Raw genomic sequence first — 22,745 nt, forward strand, 5'->3', positions numbered from 1 at the left:
CCAAGTTATTTCAGGGATACCTAACAATGCCTTGGCAAGATCCTATTCATTAGATGAGTGATGTTATGAGTGGCTGACATGAAAACAAATCAATCATGCATTTTTTAAAGCTAGTCTGCCCTCATAAACAGAATGGTGTGAGGGAGCTGATGAGATTGCTGGTAGACATTTCACAGCCAAAGCTTTTACACAATATTCTGATGACACATCAGGGAGAATGCAAGTTCCAAGGTAGGCAGATAGAGTCGTAGATTCGTGGGCTTTGATAGTGGAAGATTGGGCTTTGATGGTGGAAAAGGGGAGTGATATCCTACACAAAGGGGGAGGTCCACCAAATATGAAAGTGGAAGCAAGGAGATCCAATACTCAATGAAGAACTTGATGCATTGGCATGTGAAGGTTTATGACTTCAGAACCTGGACCTCTAGCTCTGGTTAGTTCTTATCCATATCATTCACCTGCCAGCCATTTCCATCAGCCAAGACTCTGACTAAACATCATAAGCTCACCCATTTCCTCATACAGTCAGCACAGCATGCACTGAGAGCTTTGGAACATCAACCAAATGGATTGCACGGCACTGATATACCTGTGCAAAGAGCCAGGTGTAGTAACAGCTAAGTAATAAGAAATAATCACACCTGCATGTCCCAAACCCTCCAGATATTGCAAGCCCTAGCCATCGATGGGAAGTCTCTAAGACTGCTTCTGTCCATAAATTAAACCATCACCGTTCCCGATCACACCTCACTTCCTCCTCATTTTATTCCCCCTTCTGATTTATTTGTTGCAAAAGGAGTACTTAAGCATTTTTACTTTATCTCTTCCACCACTCCCTACCTGTGTGCCTCTTTCATATGAGATATTGAAGAATTGGAACCTGGCCAGGCAACAAAGGAGCAACTTGAAAGCAAAATGAAATATCTTTATCAATTGCAGCCACCAAGTCAGGAACACACACACACACACACACACACACACACACACGCACACACACACACACACACACACACAAACTGCGGAGGAAGAATAAAATGTGTAAATTTTGGGTCTCAGACCTTCCTCAGTCACTGCATCAAGTTCTTTACTGACTATTGGATTTCCTTGCTTCCATTTTCATATTTGGTGGAAGTCAACAGGGAGAAGTAGCTTACAATAAGGACAGGGAGAAAAAAAAATTACACTGTCTGTTTGTTACACACAGGTTGGGCAGTGAGAACCAAGGTCTCTAACAGGGCCGACTACAGTGGAAATCCAAGGCACAAGAGACTGCTGATGCTGGAACCTGCAGCAACACCCAAAAAACTGGAGGAACTCAGTGGGTCTGACAGCATCTATGGAGGGAAATGACTGCGTTCTGGGTTGAGATTCTTCACCTGGTCTGTAAGATAGAGGGGAGATAGCCAGTCTAAAAACAGTGGAGGGAAGGGGGCCTACGCTTACACGCCAGCAACACACTAATGTAAGGAGTCTGTACGTTCTCACCATGAATGTGTGGGCTTGATCTAGGGGCTCAGGTTTCCTCCCACAGTCCAAAGACATACAATTAGATTAGATTATGAGGACGCTCAGTCCTCGTTTATTGTCATTTAGAAATGCATGCATTAAAAAATGATACAATATTCCTCCAGTATGATATCACAGAAACACAAGGCAGACTAAGACTAAAACTGACAAAAACCACATAATTATAACATATAGCTACAACAGTGCAAAGCAATACCGTAATTTGATAAGAGCAGACCATGGGCACGGTAAAAAAAAAGTCTCAAAGTCCCGGTAGCCCCATCATCTCATGTAGATTGTAGAAGGGAGAAACTCTCCCTGCCATGAGCTTCCAGTGCTGCAAACTTGCTGATGCAGCATCCTGGAAGCACCCGACCACAGTCCGACTCTGAGTCCGTCCGAAAACTTCAAGCCTCTGACCAGCTCTCCGACACTGAGCACCGAGCACCATCTCTGCCGAGCGCTTCGACCCCACCCCGGCCACCAAGCAACAAGCAAAGCCGAGGATTCGGGGCCTTCCCCTCCGGAGATTTCGGATCACACAGTAGCGACGGCAGAGAAACAGGCATTTCAGAAGTTTCACCAGATGTTCCTTCGTGCTTCTCACGTCTGCCTCCATCAAATCAGAATTGTGCACGGCATCCTACTTGACAGATAATAGATATCATCACCGGAGAGGCCGCGTGTGCAGCGTCACGCCATCATCTCCTCCACCTCCAGGGTTAGTTAGGGTTCATTAGGGTTAGTAAGTTAAGAGTGTGCTACATTTCACCAGAAGCATGTGAATGCTTGTGGTCTACACCCAGAACAACCCTTACACTGTGTTGGTCATTGATGCAAAATGACATATTTCCCTCTATGTTTCGATGTACATGTGACAAGTAGCACTAATCTTTCCCCACTTTTTTTTCCTAAGGTAAGACTATGTTGCCAGTGGAATGTCAAATGAGAAATGTCAACATAGTCCATATACACCTGCATCAGAAGATGGATGCCGCCTTTTTGAGGCATCGCTCCTTGAAGATGTCCTGGAGGGTAGTGCCCAACTCTCTGCAGCTTATTTCGATCCTGTGCAGTGGCTCCCCCATACCAGATGGTGGTGCAGGTAGTCAGAATGCTACCCACAGTACATGTGTAGAAATTTGTGAGTGTCTTGGTGATGTATCATCAAGTACAAACAATGCAAAACTGCTCTGTATATGAAAGGCCATTAATTTAGAGTTAAGAGGTTTGGCAAACTCGCTTAAGTAACAGTGACTGGTAAATTGCAGGACATTGCTAATGACTTCAGTTCCATTTCATTGCCCCATTCACCACGGTAACTACTGATAATGCTTTGAAGAGCAGTGCTCATTGCAGCAGGTGACAGAAGGAAACAGCAGTGAAGTCCAAATATGTCTGACTGCCCCCTTACTAAAATAGCTCTTCCCTTATCCTTGTGATGCTCTCTTGACCGCCATCCTTCCTCTCCCAACAGCTCATCTTAATAAGCATAGCCTCAGATCATCATTCATTTCAAACTATATTGTAGTGGGAATAGCTATTACTGCACACATTACTTGCAATGAAAAACCATTGTAAACAATAATAAAAAACTGTCTTCATCCCTCCCGTGTCCATCCCTCCAAACAGCTCTGTGACTGAATCAACACTGGCGGACACCAAACACTTGTAGAGCTGCAGCATTGATGCATCTGGGAGCTTCTCATTACTGGTGAAGGTATGTTTTGTCATGTTTAAAAGAGGTCTAGCTGGAGAACAGTGCTCCAAGAAAATAAACAGCTTTGCGCAGTTCTAGTGGTCATTCATCTCACACGTGTCCATGACTTCATTAATATGATATCTAAAACATTTCATGGTCTTCTCCTTCACATACATTTTTCAGGATTCAGACACTAATGGCAAGGAATACGTTAATTACCCATCCCCAACTGCCTGTAGAAGCTGACGCTGAACTGTCATCTTGAATGGTTGCAGTGCCTTTGCTGAGTGACCCAGAATTATTTTTTTCTTTCACTCCCAGGATTTGTGGGAACTTGTGCAAATTTATTTTCACCTCCCTCCATTCCAGCTTTTTGTAGAATCTAACAGAAATTTTTAAGTAAAGTGTGAACTGTGACATTTGCTCCCTGTCATATAACAATCTCTACTCTGGCTTTGATATGTAAAAGAGAGCTCACAATACAAAGTGAATCAAACAAAGTACTTCAACATTCAAATTCAAATTACTTCTCCTCTTTGCCATGATTTGTTTTTCCAACATCAAATAATAATGGAAGGGAAAACAAATCATTTCAGCATCAGGAAAAATACGCTCAATTTATGAAAACGTGTCTGTTTTGTCAGTTTACCACATCAGTATGTATCTATGTGCTTTATAAAATGCAGTAATAAAGAGTTTAAAGTTCAAAGTTCAAACTGAAATCTATTACAGAGCAGCGCACTGTGTAAGGTGATCTTTGAATGCATAGAAGTGTGACTTATTTTCCATCATATCTAAACAATACATTTAGATGGGAAATGATAAAATCTGCATGCTGTATTCCTCACTCTAAACCGCAAAAACAAAATGTTGGTTAAAATAACGTGTGAAATTGTTTTTATTATTAATATTACCCAATTAACATTTGGAAGAAGCAGAACTTAATTACAATAATAATGTTCTATCTATATTATCTAAGAATTCATTTAAAAATAATTCAAACACACCTTGCCTACCTTCCGGCAAGTTTGATAAATGTATGCAGTGATGTTATTAGACAGATGCTGTGAGTGTGATAGTGAGAGAGAAGTTCAGTGACAAAGTTGTGCAGGTTGAGCTAATGGCAATTAATGTTCAGGACGCTGTGGAGGAAAGCCTGTTGGCAGAGAAGACATCTGTTGTTAGAGAACCAGATCAGTGAAATGCCAGGTAGGGTTGATTGAAAATCAGTCTGTTTAGGTGATAGAGAATGCCATTGCAGAAAATGGAATACAGTGATAGAATGTTAATAGAGATGTTTATTGCTGTGAATGGAAAATATTGATAACCAAATATGCAACACAATTCATTGACTGAATAATTAAACTGCAGTGAAATCAGATACAGTTATCCAAACCCAAAATGTCTCTCCATTAGAACAGCCTGTTCTCATGGGCATGTTCAGCAGCAACTCATAACACAGAGAAAGAAGCATAATACAATTCCAATTTGCCCCACCATTCACATTGTTAACAACTACCTTGCTGTTCTCTTCCACAGTTATAATAAAGGGTCTTCCACTTCAGATATTTATTAACTCTGTTTCTCTTTCTACAGTTACTGCTCCTCCTACTGAGTTTTCCAGTGTTTTGTTTTTTCTTCAGGATTGCCGGCATCTGCAACTTTTTTTAAAATTTTTAATTGTGGCTTGTGTAATTCTCAACCTTGTAGTAGATGAGAAAATATATTTTAATAATCTTGGCATGGCCACATTAAGCATGCCTTGAAAATCAATGTTCATGACAAAGTTCCTTTGTATTAAATCTGTAAAATGGAGTTCTAAATAACACAAACACGAGGAAATCTGCAGACGCTGGAATTTCAAGCAACACACATAAAAGTTGCTGGCGAACACAGCAGGCCAGGCAGCATCTCTAGGAAGAGGTACAGTCGACGTTTCGGGCCGAGACCCCTCGTCAGTACATCTAAATAACACCTTTTCCATGTGAGCTCTCATCGCCTAATTCTCCCTCCTGCCAAAGAACGTAAAAACTGAAGGTGAAATACTGGAAGCATTTCTTAGCCACCTCAAAATAAAATTGTCATCTGCACAAGACACAAGAGTGAATTCCCAGTTAAGGAAAACAATCCTAGAAAGGAGAAATGACAGAAATGAAGAAAGTAAAACCAGCAAGTGTTAAGAGTTAAAACATATGGAATTAGGATCTTAAATGTTTTAATGACAGAATGAAATTTGCAATACAAGGAAAAACAGTAACCCCTACTATTCTATAATAAATATTACTTTTCTGCATTGTTCACAGTTTAAGATGGCACCGGTGAAGCCCAGCGACTAATTACTGGCATCAAACAAAACAAAGGATACAACTAAATACTTCATTATTAACAGTTCTATTGTAAAAATTTATGATAGACGATCATCGCAAACAATGGACAGGTGAGTGAAGGCAGAGTGGAGGTGCAGAGGTAAGGCAGGTTCAAGGCACTATTCGATTAATTTTATTCTTTACACGATTTGTTTTGTTTCTTCTCCCTGCACATTGTGTGTTTGATAGTTATCTTTTTTTATATGGGTTCTTTTGGGGTTTTTTTGTTTCGTGGCTGCCTGTAAGGAGATGAATCTCAATGTAAACATACTTTGATCATAACTGTATTTTGAACTTTGTACTTTGATATATTTCTCTATTTTAGATTTTTTTCACCTTCTGAGTTGTTTATTCTCTAATTTTTCAGTCACCCCAATATAGTGCATGCCATATGATCTAGAATCTAATGCATGTGCCTCTTCAATAAATCAAATCCTTAGTATCTTGTGATCAGAAGCAAGGGCTGGAATTCCCCTTGTTGTACATCATTGTAGCATGCTCCGTCCACAAAAACAGATGTATTCAGGGCTCCACAGGGAGTCTTGTAAATGCGATCACATTAAAACACATCAGCTAAGAGCAACAAAGACTACAACAGAGGTCTGATAGAACAAATGATGTATGTTTACCACTGTGTATTCTAACCAAAGATTTTTCAAAATATAAATGCAAAGGAAGGCAGTTTCCCATCCCCGGTAAATGGCTTTATATTGACTGGGATAACTTAGTCATTGCCTGTCTCAGTGTATCTTGATCTTTTAAGCCATGTTCAATCTGGCCTTTCCCCTCCAGGTTGGGAGTCACAGTCTTTTGACTGCTAGGCACTAGACTATGGAGCTTCTGCTCAGGTCTACTATTTTCACCACCTTTCTTCCTCAAACCCCATCTTTCATCAATCTTTTGACATTTAGTACATCATGTCACTCAGTGTCAATTTTCGCTCTTGCAAAATGTTAGTACTGTGTCAAAAAGGCAGGACGTATACAAAATGGAAGATACTGTAATTCACATTATTTAGCGTTTTTATACAAGGATGCTTCCAACTTTGATGGAGGAGCTTTCAAGGTCAAGACTTGCAATATAAATTCATGGGACTGATCAGAAAAGTGCATTATTATACAGGAGAAAATGCATTCTCATTGTTCAACATCAGCAGAAGTCATAAGTCTCGATTAAGAAGAAAATTGCCCTCAGGCAATGAACTGCCTTCCAATTGCTTATAGTTCAAAGTTCAAACTAAATTTATTATCAACGTACATACGTGTCACCACATACTACCCTTAGATTCATTTTCTTGTGGGCATTCATAATAGATGGAAAGAAATACAATGAAATCAATGAAAAACTACACACAAAGACGGCCAAATAACCGATTTGCAAAAGAAGACAAACTGTACAAATAAATAAATAAAATTGAGAACATCAGTTGTAGAGTCCTTGAAAGTGGATTTATAGGTTGCAGAACCCTCCCCACCACGGATCACCGGATGAGAACTGCCTAATGGACCCTTGTTCCTTCCTCCTGTAGTCAATATTCAGCTCTTTAGTTTTGCTGACATTGAGTGAGAAGTTATTGTTGTGACACCAGTCACTCGATATTTTCATTCTCCTTCTTATATACTGATTTGTCACCACCTTTGATTCGGCCAGCAACAGCGGTGTCATCAGCAAACATGAATATGGCGTTGGAGCTGTGTTTAGCCTCAAAGCCATAAGTATAGAGTGAGTCGAGCAGGGGGCTAAGCACACAACCTTGTGGTGCTCCTGTGCTGATGGTGATTGTGGTGGAGATATTGTTGCCAATCGGAACTGATTGGAATTTGCAAGTAAGGAAATTGAGGATTCAGTTGCATAAGGAGGTACTGAGGCCTAGGTTTTGGAGCTTATTGATTAGTTCTGAGGGGATGATTGTGTCATGTATGTCACTTTGCTTTAATTCATAGGAGGTGACCACATTCAAGCCCTGCCACAGCTATTGAGCGTCATTCTGTGAAATCAGTTTTACATAGAAACATAGAAACATAGAAAATAGGTGCAGGAGTAGGCCATTCGGCCCTTCGAGCCTGCACCGCCATTTATTATGATCATGGCTGATCATCCAACTCAGAAACCCGCCCCAGCCTTCCCTCCATACCCCCTGACCCCCGTAGCCACAAGGGCCATATCTAACTCCCTCTTAAATACAGCCAATGAACTGGCCTCAACTGTTTCCTGTGGCAGAGAATTCCACAGATTCACCACTCTCTGTGTGAAGAAGTTTTTCCTAATCTCGGTCCTAAAACGCTTCCCCTCTATCCTCAGACTGTGGCCCCTTGTTCTGGACTTCCCCAACATCGGGAACAATCTTCCTGCATCTAGCCTGTCCAATCCCTTTAGGATCTTATACGTTTCAATCAGATCCCCCCTCAATCTTCTAAATTCCAACGAGTACAAGCCCAGTTCATCCAGTCTTTCTTCATATGAAAGTCCTGCCATCCCAGGAATCAATTTGGTGAACCTTCTTTGTACTCCCTCTAAAGCAAGGATGTCTTTCCTCAGATTCGGGGACCAAAACTGCACACAATACTCCAGGTGTGGTCTCACCAAGGCCTTGTACAACTGCAGTAGAACCTCCCTGCTCCTGTACTCGAATCCTCTCGCTATAAATGCCAGCATACCATTCGCCTTTTTCACCGCCTGCTGTACCTGCATGCCCACTTTCAATGACTGGTGTATAATGGTCCGGAATTGCCATTTTACATGAGATGACTTTTCAAAGGTCATAACGGGACCTCTTGTACTTTCATTGGTTGCTAGTGCTGAACACCACCATTCTAGCCCTCAGCAGATTGTGTATCTCTTAGTTCATAGGGGCTTCTGGTTGGAGAAGACTCTAAATGACTTTGTAATGACACGCATATCCACAAGTGTCTTTATAAAGTCTTTGACATCTGTGGCATTTTAATTCAGATCCTCTGATGAATCATTGAACATGGCCCAGTGCACTGACTCAAAGAAATCCCATAGCTACTCCTCTACCTCCAGTGATTACTTCTTGTGAGACCTTGCTGTGATGCCTGTTTCGTATCTTAAAAACACAATATTTCTTCAGAATTACTTCATTAGCTGAAAATTTCTTGGCGAGAGGAAATTGCAACTGAACTAGTTTTGACTAACATCTCCAAAATACAGGCCAACAGTTTTATCACTAGTCCATGCCTGTAGATTATTGCCCATGTCACTGTTTTACAAATGCCCACCCTGTAACAATAGTTATGTTGCTGATCCAGGTACCTGGTTTATATATCCACACCTTCAGATAAATTCTATTACTCTTCTGTACTTTCAGATTCTAGGCATTGTGTGTATGATTCTAGATCCCTGCTCCAGATCTCTCAATAACTGATCCAAGTTTCCAGCTTACAGAAGCACACCCGCAGATCACTGACCCAGTCTTTCTTATCTGGGTACCAAGTCATTAGACTATCGACCTAGGTCTCCTCTTTTAAGATCCAGCCTCCTAGGTACTAATCTCTATGTTACTGATCATGGTTTCAAGTTTATTAATCTACATCTTGAGATTAGGGAGCCAGGCTTTGATGTCACGCAACAAGGTCTCTGGTGTCCACTTCCACATTACTGACCCATACCCCTATTATTAAACCAGATCACCACTTATTTAGATATTCTGGGATATGAATATAGCTATATGTTATTAATCCGGCTCTCAAGATTACTGAACGAACCTCCTGTCTCTCAGGTCCACATCTTCAGATCACTGTCTTGAGACACTGCCATCAATGATCCAGGCTTCTCAATTACAATCCATATCTGCTTTTCAAATCCATGTCTCCAGATTACTGACACAGGTCATTAGAGAAGTGATCCATTTTCTCTGTACTACTCAGCCAGTTGTCTATAATACTTTTCTTAAAACACTTGATTACACAACTAGGTGCTTGACTGAGGTATTCACTCGAGTTATTGGCCCAGACTTCTATCACTGACTGATGTATTGAGCGATGACTAAATGGACAACAATATACAGTGCTACAATAAACTAAATGATGAAGTACTAGCTATGTTATACTTAGCAGTGGTGTACTGAGCGATAATAACTGAGCTGCAACATATTCAGCTGTGAGGTATTGGGCAAATATTCTAAGTGACAAAGTACTGACCAATAATCACTGAAATATAAAATACTGACCATCAATGTATGGAGATAAAACACACCGAGTCATGACATAAGCTTGCTTGTATTTATAATCACAGCTTTGGGCAGTGGTGACTCTGGGGCCACATTCCCAATCACATTTAACCAAAAGAACTATACAGTCGGCCCTCCTAATCCGCAGAGGATTGGCTCCGGGACCCCCCTCGGATACCAGAAAACGTGGATGCTCAAGTCCATTATATAAAATGGCATAGTATTTGCATATAACCTACGCACATCCTTCCGTATACTTTAAATCATCTCTAGATTACTTATAATATGTAATAGAATGTAATACTATGTAAATAGTTGTTATACTGTATTGTTTAGGGAATAATGGCAAGAAAAAATGCTCAAACGACGAGTGCTGGAGAGAGCACTTCCAGGTTTTCCCGATCCGCGGTTGGATGAATCCGCATATGCAGAACCCGCAGATAAGGAGGGCTGACTGTATAACCACTGTATATTTTGTACACCATCCCAGCAAATGCATAGACAATCATACTGAACATAACAGTTTAATATTTCAGTAGTATTTAAGTGATATTGTAAATATATTGTTGGATTAAGCATTCTTGTTCATTTAAATAATTCATTATGGGTTATATGTAAAAATAACCACTCTCCACTCTCACCCTGAACACCGGCGTGCCTCAAGGCTGTGTGCTGAGCCCTCTTCTGTACTCCCTTTTCACCTATGACTGCGTTCCTGTACATGGTTCTAACTCCATAATCAAGTTCGCAGACGACACCACGGTGGTTGGCCTGATCAGAGGGGATGAGGAGACGACCTACAGGGATGAGGTCCAGCACCTGGCCGCGTGGTGTGCCGGCAACAACCTGGCCCTTAACACCCAGAAGACCAAGGAGATCATTGTGGACTTCAGGCATGCTAGGAGCCACACTCACGATCCCACCTACATCAACGGAGCTGTAGTGGAGCGTGTATCAAGCTTCAAATTCCTTGGTGTCCACATTTCCGAGGATCTCACCTGGTCCCTGAACTCCTTCATCCTGGTCAAAAAGGCGCAATAGTGCCTTTAATTCCTGCGGAGCATCAAGAAAGCTCATCTCTGTGCCAGGATACTGACAGACTTTTACTGCTGTACCATTGAGAGCATACTCACCAACTGCATCTCAGTGTGGTATGGCAATTGTCCTGTATCAGACCGCAAAGCACTCCAGCCTGTGGTAAAAACTGCCCAGCGGATTATCGGCACCCAATTGCCCACCATTGAGAACATCTACCATAAACGCTGCCTGGGCAGAGCAAAAAGTATTATCAAGGATGCATCTCACCCTAACCATGGACTTTTTACTCTCCTCCCATCCGATAGGAACTACAGGAGCCTCCGCTCCCGCACCAGCAGGCACAGGAAGAGCTTCTTCCCTGAGGCTGTGACACTGCTGAACCTCACATCACAGCGCTAAGCAGTATTGCACCCATATTGTACTGTCTCAGTACTTTTATATTAGATTAGATTAGATTATGAGGACACGCAGTCCTCTTTTATTGTCATTTAGTAATGCATGCATTAAGAAATGATACAATATTCCTCCGGTGTGATATCAGGAATACAGGACAGACCAAGACTGAAAAACAGACAAAAACCACATAATTATAACATATAGTTACAACAGTGCAAATGATACCATAACTTGATGAAGAACAGATCATGGGCACGGTAAAAGAAGTTCAAAGTCTCTCGAAAGTCCCACATCTCACGCAGACGGGAGAAGGAAGAAAACTCTCCCTGCCATGCCCTACCACAGTCCAACTCTGAGTCGTCCAAAAACTTTTTTGTGTGCTGCAGCACTTAACTTTTTATTTGCAGTTATTTTGTAAATAACACTATTCTTTGCATTTCTGGTCAGATGCTAACTGCATTTCATTGGCTTTGTATCTGTACTCGGCACAATGACAATAAAGTTGAATCTAATCTAATAAGTGAATTGCATACATCATGATGCTACTACGTGATACGTGCACATCTTGCTTAAAGTAAACACAAGGTATTTCGGACACCTGTGTTTTCCTTTAAATTAATTTTATGTTTTGGAGTTGCAAAACATTGCAGTGGTAATGAGGTATTTTTAAAATGAACCCAAGGCGACTGCCTACAAGTTGAAGTGCAGCGAGATATTCGAGTTTAAAAAAAAATGCAAAGAGAAACAGGTGAGTTTTTAAAAAAGCAGCAAAGCACATGTCTTTGAAAGGGGGATAAAGAAGCAATCAAGTTAAAAAAGGCAGAAAACGGAAGTATTCACAGGTTAATAAACAGTGAGTACCACGTGATAGTAATCATAAAAAAAAGAGCAGAAACAGCTGGCTACATTGGAGAGATTGATTTATTTGATTACACAACAGCTAACTGGATTTTAAATACTGGGTGGATTAAGCAGTATTTTAAAGCAAGTGGAATAGCCAATGAGAAACAAAAGCCAATTTTGTTGTGTACATTTGATTTAAAGGCATACAGTTTAGTACAAAGTTTGATGAAACTAGCCAAAATGAGTTTGGCTGTCTTCATGAAAGTAAGGCAGGAACACTCAGAATCAAAGCGAATGTTGATTGCAGAAAATTTTAGGTTTCACAAGAAGGAAGAGGAGTTCATTTCAGCTTACGTGGATGAATTGAAAAGATTTTCTGAGTTTCACAGTTCAGTAATGGGCTTAATAATGGTCTATGGCATCTTACAAGAAAGCACACAAAAACAGCTCCTAATTGAAGCACAAGTCACAGTTAAAAGAGCAGTTGAAATAGCTGTATCAATGGAAACAGCAGACAGAGACACAATTGAGTTGCAGTCAGGAGTGAAAGTGAACGTGAACAAAATTACAGCATCTAGATGGAGGCCTGCCTGGCCAAACAAATTTTGTTACCGTTGTGGCAGGGGCTCAAAAACACCAGACCAATGCAAATTTAAAGGCAAAACTTTCCAAAAGTGCAACAAAGTAGGACACATATAAATACAAAGTAGGACATAAAAACAACATGTCAGGCAGATAAAAAAAATAATGGACTGCACAGGAAAGAAATAAAGCTAAAAGTCAAGTTGCATTTTCAAAAAGAGCACTAATCTGCATGATGTTGATGAAAAATCTGACAATGATGAGAGTGACCCAGGACTGTATAGCCTTGAGATTTACATTGTGAAAATTAACAATAGAGAAGCAATATCGCTTACGCCAGAAGTGAGTAGTAAATTAATTAAAATGGAATTGGACACTAACACAGATGTTTCGGTCATTCCACAAAACAGCATTTCAATGTTACTAAACAGAAGCCTGCAGATATCCAACTAAGAGCTTAGACTAGAGAAAAAAAAAACTCTTGTGGGAATGACTTTCGTAACAGTGAAGTACCAACAAGCCACATTGGGCTTGTATGTGGTGAGAATGTGAGGGCCAGCAATGTGCAAGTGTGAGTGGCTGAGACAACTAGAACTTGATTGACGATCCATCCACCGTTTGCATGTCACATCCCCTGAAAAAGAGTCAACAGAAAGTGAATTAAGAAAGATACTGGCTGATGCCACAACTGCCTCCATGCTGAATACCATGAACCACTGCCGAACAAAGGACATCAGGTGTTGGTGCCAACCTCTGTGCCTCTGGTTGGAAAGCATATTGGGCCAAGGAAGGACCATGCTGCTCAGAGGAATCGTGAAAGTGACAAAAGCAGTGGTCCGACTGCAGCAGTTTTTGTAGGTAACATATGTATGAAAGCCTTAGGTAGTTACTTGACAAATGTCGCACGGTTTTACGCTGGAAGAAAGTCCAAAGAGTTGCAAGTATTTGACTTTTGTAAGTATAAAGAACCAAAACCTACTCTGTGTGCATTAAGTTTATTGCATGAACTTCAAGTGGAAGACAGAAAGCTGCTTGTAAAAATAATGCAAAGACTACCCAGCAAAAGATGCCCAGCTGGATGAATGGAAGGCCAAAAAGAAAGAAGTCTATCAAGATACGAAAACAGAGGATTCACTGAACTCCTCCATCCTGGTCAATAAGAGCTGTTGTGGATGAGGAGACGAAAAGGTAAGCTCTGATTATAAAGGGAGCAATAGAAAGATTAATAAGAGAATACTCCAGTGAACTAAATGCACATCCCTAAGATCAAGCTGTATATCCTAGAAAGAAGAAAAGGAAGAGGAGTAGGATAAAGAGGGAGACAGAGAGAAGCCGGGACTGGGAGGGAAGCAGGATCAAAGTAGATCCAGAGAGAAAAGTCGAGAAATGGAGAAGAAAGATACCTAGACCTGTCAGAATCACTTCTTGCAGTCTCAGAGTCAACTCCTACAACCACCACGGTGGAGACGCCAGAACCTGAGATCGTTTTCGCAGCCACAATTCTCATCTGACAAGCAGAGTGACCTCCCTTGTCAGGAAAGATATTACCCCGCAAAAGTAAGAAATCTCCACAGCAATTAAGTCTTTAGACCTGAATGGGACAGTTTAAAATTTACTATGCTGTAGATGCCTGTATAGTGGTTGCATTATATAGTATACTGTGTATACAAGCTGAGATGTATTCTGTATTGAGTTGGAGCTTATAGCTAAGCATGGAGGAATGTTGTATATTTAATATTTCAATCGTATTTGAGTAATGTTGTTAATATATTGTTGGATTGAGCATTCTTGTTCGTTTAAATAATTCATTACAGGTTATATGTAAAAGTAAGTGCATTACATACATCATGATGCTACCATGTAATATATGTGTACTTTGCTTAAAATGAAAACAAAGTTAGACTCACATTTTGGACTCCTTTGTTTTCCTTTCAACTAATTTTATGTTTTGGGGTTACAAAACATCACAATAACTATGGGTGATGCCATACCCTCTGTCTAAATAAAGTTCCACCAAATAAATTTTCATTACAATAAAAAGTAAACTTAAGATATTTATTACATGAATTTAATTACTTGGTTGTTAGTTTGATGGATGGCCCTTCCCTCTGCAACACAAGCTCCACGAAGTTGGGTTCTATGCTTGAGACAGCATTTCAAAGATACTCTGTGCAATGAAGAATAAATTGATTTTGCCTGCTGCTTTTAATCTTTTGAATTGGCAATGAAATTGTCACATATTAACATGTGCATTTACGCTTACTGTCTGGCACAAAGGGAAATCATATTCATAGTCCTAGTCATACTTTATTGATCCTGGGGGAAATTGGTTTTTGTTACAGTTGCACCATAAATAATAAATAGTAATAGAACCATAAATAGTTAAATAGTAATATGTAAATTATGAAGTAAGTCCAGGATTCCTACCTCTCTTCAAGGTTTTGTCTTTGAACCTTTCTTTTTTTTTGAGGTTTACTTCTTTTTGCAGAAGGGAGAGCTAATAAAGCAAGAGGAATGAATTTGATTCTTCACAGAATTCTAACTAGTTTTTAACTGGAGTCCTGATGTTAGCTGTGTATAGTGGTGAAGCGCCTTCAATAACTCCAAAAGACTGAAGTTGGGTAAAATACTGAAAGGCTTTTTTCGCAGTAAAATACGACCTCCATGCTGAGTGTCTGCCCCGCGGACTGAGGGGGAGGGGCAAGGCGAAATCACCTTTATACAGGATTCTGTGGGAGGAGCCACAGGGGCAGTCAGCAGAGGGGTGTGTCCAGACAGTTAACCCAGTAACAACATATATATATGGTTTAACACAAGTGGGAAATCTGTTACACTGGTATTAGTATTTGTATGAACACTTCCTATTATAATACAGAAATTAGAGGTCCTGTAGAAACACAAACTTCATATTAAAGAGCCACCTGTAATTCAAATATTGCAGTATGAATATCACTGTCTTGAGAGAGCTTGAACTGCATAAACTGGACACTTGGGGTATAATCATATTGACAGGTACTGTTGACCCACTGCATGCAGCAATATGAAAGAGCTCTTTGAAAGTTTTTGAAAATTGAAAAAAATACATTGCGATAGGAAAGAAAATGAAATGTTGTCCCTTCTTAAATTGCTTATGTCAGATAGTTGGTTTGACACCAAAGTGACTGCAGGATTTATCATTTTAGCACAAAATAAGACTAAAGTCAAGCTTATTGTTATATGCTCAAGTGGAATGAAAACCTAATTTGCAGCAGCATCAAAGGCACATAGCACTAGATAAGTAAATTTCACAAAAAATAGTAAATTAGATATCATTTATACAGAATTTTCATAAGAACAATGTATTTAGAACAAAAAAGTCCATTTTGTGCAAAGTGATCAAAATGATCATTGTTGCTCAACTACAGTGTTTAGGGTTGGTTTAAGAACAGAACGTGTGAAGGGAAGTAATTGTGTAATTATTCTTAAACCTGTTAGTTTGGAACTTCAGACTTCTGTACTTCTTGCCCAATGATAGCAGTGAGGAAATGGAGTGTCCTGGATGATAGGGGTCATTGATGGATGTTGACTTGTTAAGTTAGCGCCTCCTGTAGATACTATTGATAGAAGGGAAAGATGTCCCCATGATGGGAGCATTAAACCTGATGGTGGGGAACACCTTCATAACAACTGCTCTCTTTCCTGTGATGAAGTGATAGAAGTACAACTTATTTCCCATGAGCAAAAGCTTGTAGGATAGTGTGCAGAAATATTATTCTTATCCACTTGAACTAAGATGCACAGTAGTAGCTGTGTGATATAATGCAACTTTAGAAATTTGGATCTGTAGATGTTAATGGGGCCAAGCTTCAATTCTAGTTTGATGACCTTTCATCATAAAACATCAATATTCATGGATTGTGAGCAAATATAAGGACAAAGGGGGAAGGTAAAGGTGGAGAGAAGAGAAAAGGACAAGAGAAGAGACTGAAATCCAATGATTAAGTGTCAACCATTCAAGTTACTGAGAAAGTTCTCCATCGTGATCATGACCACAGTTTACATACCACCAAAGGCAGATGTTAATTAAGCACTTGATACATTGAATGTCACAAGCAGTCAACGAGCAGTGTTATTGAAAGCTATGAATTGGACAGATCACCAGAACTTTCTTGTTGTTCTTCAAATGTTACTGCCTTTTGTACATAGATATATAATGTTTATCTATACACAAACACTCATAAAGTTATATAGTATATAAAATACACACTCATATACAGTACAAATTACATATATATACTATGTATATATATACACACACACATATAATACACGCATACATATACACATATAGAAGACACCTTGAAAAGTGCAATACAGTTTCTGCCTGAATTAAATGCCCATATCTTGAGAATAGAGCCAGAAACAGTGAATTTGTTACTCACAGGCAAAAGAGCATCAACAGATTCAAAGCTGATACTAGTTATGCTTATTTGTTCTGTAATCCATAATTTCTCAGATTATGTTCATGGACTGATGCCTTATTTTCGGATGGCATTCATAGTTTGGGATTATACATCAAGTTGTTCAAATATACAAATATAAAGCAATATCAATGGAGCTAAATCATGTAAAAAGTATTAATGACATTTTGATATTGCTAAGGTGCTAGTTTTTCCTCACGGGCAATTTCATATTTGGAATTATGATTTTTTTTATTCACTGAAGGCTTGAGTGGAATCATTCAGCTTTTCAGAGCATGAGTAAAGGATGATTTTTTAAACATTCATATACATTTGAATAAATGAATCATAATACCTGTAATGCTATATAATCATAATAATCCTCCTACAATGTGTAACTTTTTCAATGTTGTATTCCGTATCACAAATTACATTTCCAGCATGGAATTGTAATTTAAATACATATGTTCCGTTACTGAATTGTTTATGCTGGCAAAGGCAATCTTATTACCTTTTATTGATTTGAAAAAGATATACATAAATTTGCTGTAAATTTGGGAAAAAAATCTATCTTTTGGACTTGGCTATTGTGTTTTCATATTTAGTTTTTTTTCAAGTGCTGAATGCACTTCCATTGAGATTTGACGGGTCATTTGCAGTCCTACAATGTCATGTACCTCTCATTTTAGTAATCTGATTGATCAGATGGAATCTGCAAGGAGTAGTGTATTTTTCTGCTCAAATTAGTGGCAGTTTTCATCTAATTTCTTCCTAGCTAGCAATTTGCCAGGTCCACATGTTTCTTTCTGAAAGATTTCTTGCCAGCTCCTGGGTTTCCCTTCTTGCAGGAGCTCAGTGCTTCCAGTTACCCAACCCAGCTTGGTTTAAATTTGCATCACTCCTGATTCCTGATCTTTAATATCCATCCATTCGGATGTCACTCACTAATTCTCTCGAATTCCATGGCTGAAATAAAAAGTTTGTAAATTTAGAGTGGAACATCATTTTTTAAATCATTTAGGATTTTGATTGTAATGCTGAATCTCATGCATTCAAGGACAAAGTCAAAGTGAAGTTCATTGTCTTTGTCACAAGTACATGCGTGCACAAATGCAGTGAAAAACTTATAGCAGCACCAAAGACACATAGCATCATAAGCAGCCCTCACAATAAAAACATAACCTACACTCAGTGGCCATTTTATTAGGTCCACCTGTACACCTGCTTATTAATGCAATTATTTCATCTGCCAATCACATGGCAGCAACTCAATGAACAAAAGCATACGGACATGGCCAAGAGGTTCAGTTGGCATTCAGACCCAATATCAGAATGGGGAAGAAATGTGATCTAAGCAACTTTGACAGTGGAATTTTTGTTGATGCCAACAGGGTGGTTTGAGTATCTCAGAAACCAGTGATCTGGGATTTTAACGCACAACAATCTCTAGAGTTTACAGAGAATGGTGCAAAAAAACAATAAACATCAAGTGAGTGGCAGTTCTGTGGGTGAAAATGCCTTCTTAATGATAGAGGTCAGAGGAGAATGGCCAGACAGGTTCAAGATAACAGAAAGGCAACAGTAACTCAATCACACTTTACAACAGTGATGTGCAGACGAGCATTTCTCAATGTACAATACATCAAACCTTGAAGTGGATGGGCTACACCAGGAAAAGGTCGCGAACATATACTCAGTAGCTATTACATTAGGGGCAGGAGGTACCTAATAAAGTGGCCACTGAGCGTAACAGTTTTGCAAGAAAACCCAATTAGAAAAAAACCTCCATTTTAGCACAAAGTGATCAAAGTGCTCATACTGTGGCTAAACTGTAGTGATTAGGATTGTGCTGTTTTGGCATAGGCATTGGTTTATGATTGTCACATATACAAGTTACAGTGAAAAGCTTGCCTTGCATCCTGCTTGTACAGGTCAAATAATTATACAGTGCATTGAACTAGAATATGCAGAATGAAGTGTAAAAGCTACTGAAAAAGTGCTGTGCAGGTAAAGGGATGAAGTGTATGATCATAATGAGATAGATAGTGAGGACAGGAGTCCATTTTATTGTAGAAGAAGTCCATTCAAGAGTCTGATGACAATGGGATAGAAGCTGTCTTTCAGACTGGTGTCACGTGCTTTCAAGATTTTGTATCTTCTGCCTAATGGGAGAGGGGAGAAAAAAGAATGTCTGGAGTGGGTGGGGTCGTTGATCATGTTGGTTGTTTTACTGAGGCGTATAGACAGAGTCCATTGAGGGGAGAGTGGTTCCTATGATGTGCCAAGCTGTGTCCACAACTTTGCTTTCTCTTGTGGTCATGTAAAGAGCAATTGCTGTACCAGGTTGTTATGCATCCAGACAGATGCTTTGATAAAAATTGGTAAGTGTCGACTGGGACATACAAGATTTCTTTAGGCCCTTGAGGATGTAGAGGTTTTGTTGAGCTTTCTTGTCCATAACATCAATGTAATTAGACCAGGACAGGCTATTGGTGATGTTCACACCGAGGAACTTGAAGCTCTCAGCCTCTAAACATCAACACCATTCATGTAGACAGAAGTATGTGCACCACCTGCCTTTCTGAAATCAATGACTTGCTCTTTTGTCTTGTTGACTTTGAGGGAAAGGCTGTTGTCATGACACCAAGCTCTCTGCCTCCTTCCTAGACTCTGACTCATTGTCTCCACCGACAATTCCACATGTAGACTGGTGTATGTTTGCCCTACTTCTCCTTTCTGAAGTTATTATCACAAATATATCTTGATATCTTGCACTGATATTATGAACATACTTTTTTCTGGTTTCATTTCAGTACTTGGCTTGTTTACATTACACAGAAGTAACTAAATATTACCCTACTGATATCCCTACCTTCAGGCCTTTGTTTAATGGTTACCATTTTTCAACATCTAGAAAATGTCTTCAGCTCATCACATCCATGTTGATGTGGACATGTGAGCTCTATGCTCTACAACTTCAAGAACTATTGGGACCAGATTCTCTATAGAAAATGCAGAGCTTGTAAATAGATTTGTTTATATAATCACCTATATGGTCAATACTCTGCAAGGATGGCAAGAAAGGCAATCATAAATTGATTTTGATCCGATCAGAAAGTGTGTAAATTAGCAATCATTCTGTGAATCTCCACCTTAAAATATTTCAAAACCCAACACTTAATGGTCCAGATTTCCTCATCTTCAGTTCAAGGGCAGAGGACCTGTTCTTCCCAAACTGCCATCCCTCCTCTGTTCAGCTCCTATTCCCTATCAAAACCTTAGTGCCTCTTTCCTTACTGACTCTCAGTCTTTGGCCTGAAAATCCTGGCTGAAGTTTTTTCCCTTGTTCCAAAAAAGTCATTATGTCCATGCACCTGTAATGAGCACTTTGGGTCTGTGCGGGGTGCCAGAGAGGGTTGGGCTCTGAGGTTTTTAGAACAGTTGAATTGGTTAATTGTTTAACGGGAGTCATTAATCGTTTCGAGTTCCTCGTGTTTTTCTCGAGCAACTCACTCTTTGTGCTTTCTGTTTAAATTTGTTCAGTTTTTTTGAGAGACTCAGGAATTCTGTGTTACTTGTATTATTTAAACTGATGTCCAATTAGCGCTAATTGTGGGGTCCTAGTTTGGAGGATGTTATATCTCATGGTGTCGCTCGGCCAAGCCACTGATGTTCCATTGGAATTCTTATGAATAAACTTTGGTTGCTGTATCTACATGGGACTCTGTCTCTCCTCCGCACTTGGGCTCCAACATTGGCAGCGCACATCATGGCACATGGTGGTTAGTCAGCTGTACAGCCATTGCACAACAGAGTAATGCCCAAAACAACATATTAAACGGGTTGGTATACCATTGGTATGGTTTAAGCATTGAGGGATTAACAGTTCAAGCTAATGAAATCCACACCAATAAGAAATCCTTCATGGGATTCCAACAGAGATCAATTGTAAGCCAATTCTCCATTTGAGCAGTTCAAGGCACACAATGAAGCAACACTGATTTTGGTTCAGAGAGAAACAACTGACAAATAGTCAGGTAAGAGCACCCACACTACCTGGGAGGTTAGGGAAGAGAACATCATTCTTACTAACCTGTATACCAGGTGATTCCTCAGGGGACTGAGTAGACAACAGTCCAATGGCATGCTCCCAAACCCAGTTTAATTGTCACAACCATGGATACTGCTGTGGCGTCTTGGCACCCTCGCAGATGGGCAGCTGAATGGGGGTCAGCAATCTCGTTCGTGAAAATGCACATTCCATCCTATTAGGATTTATTTGTGGTTGTATTTAACTCCATTCCTTTTAGTTCCGTTTCATCAAGTTGAAGGAAGCATAGCGACAGCAACGCTCTGTGATTATCTTAGTCCACGTTGCAGAAAAAGAAGATTTACAATTTAGGTTGATGTTGCAAAGGAGCGGTAATTTATTTAGTATTTTGCTATGGGTTCAGAGCTGTGGTGACAGCGCTGGATTTTAGCTTGAGAGTTTTTTTGTTAGCGACCCTTTTGGCCTAGAGTTTATTATTTTCCTTTGGCTCTGTACAGCTCTTATTAAGATTCAGTGAACTGTTCATCCTGCTGCTGTGTCTCTCCCTCAGCACTTGGGCCATCACTGAACACCCTATCATTAATAGGTTTATGGTCCTTCCCTCTTCTTTTTTGTGCTCTGGCTTAGTTCTCCATTCAGCCTGGTCACAATGAAGAGGTGCTTGTGCTCCTTCTTTGACAGGCACAATCTTCTCATGTGTCATTACCTTTTTTTATGTAGGACAGCAAACTACATGGTTTTAGCAGCTGGCTCCTCACATGAAACAGCATATTACCCAGCCTCCTTGAATGACTTCTCTCTACTTGATGAGGACATGAGGCTGCCTCCAAGTGATATATCACAATTCCTTTACAGCTTCAAGCAGCTCCCCTGTGACGGAGTCCAGGCTTCCAGCTGGATCGGGTGGGACTGCACGTATGACTTCCCACATGTGCCTCTATGGAAGATATCAGCTGAACCAGGAGTGACAGTGCAGCTGGTGCCAAGCCCCTGGAGAGAAGTGTACATTACCTCCAAAGGAGGTCATGGTGTTCTCGTCCATACAACTTGCAGTAAGAGCATCATACAATCTCTTGCATTGAGTAAGGCAAGCCCTCTGTGCTGTGTATCTGCATGAGCCAATGATAGCCCTCACCTGAGTCTGGGACTACAAATGCCCAGACCAGTCTCTGGTGATATTCCCTCAACCAGGTGCCAGACTGCAGTTGCAACACCCTGGCACATCTCCCTATGACTCATTTATTTCTGACTGATTTTTCTTTTCTTTTATAGTGTCTGTCTCTTAGGTGATGTTGTGGGATGTCAAATACATTGATGATCATCATCACACTCTTTCTCACTTCCCTCCACCTTGCCCTCCTGCCCCTTTATCTCCTCATACTCATCCTGATCTCCTGGGAATGGGTAACAGTAGCCATTTCCTCATCTCCTGAAGAACCTCCACAGTGGATGGTTTTAAATATAACCTGCAGCCAAGATATTTTCACAGTGATACAGCAAAGCATTGTAGTAGATCAATTCGAAAGGGATGAAGCAATCACAATGAAATATTGTTCATAAATTTTGCCAAGTACATTAATGTTGCTTCTGCTTGAGATGTGGTTTGTTTCTCTGTAATCAGAGGAGTTTGTAT

Source organism: Mobula hypostoma, chromosome X2 (genome assembly GCF_963921235.1).
Source record: "Mobula hypostoma chromosome X2, sMobHyp1.1, whole genome shotgun sequence".
NCBI classification, from domain to species: Eukaryota; Metazoa; Chordata; class Chondrichthyes; order Myliobatiformes; family Myliobatidae; genus Mobula; species Mobula hypostoma.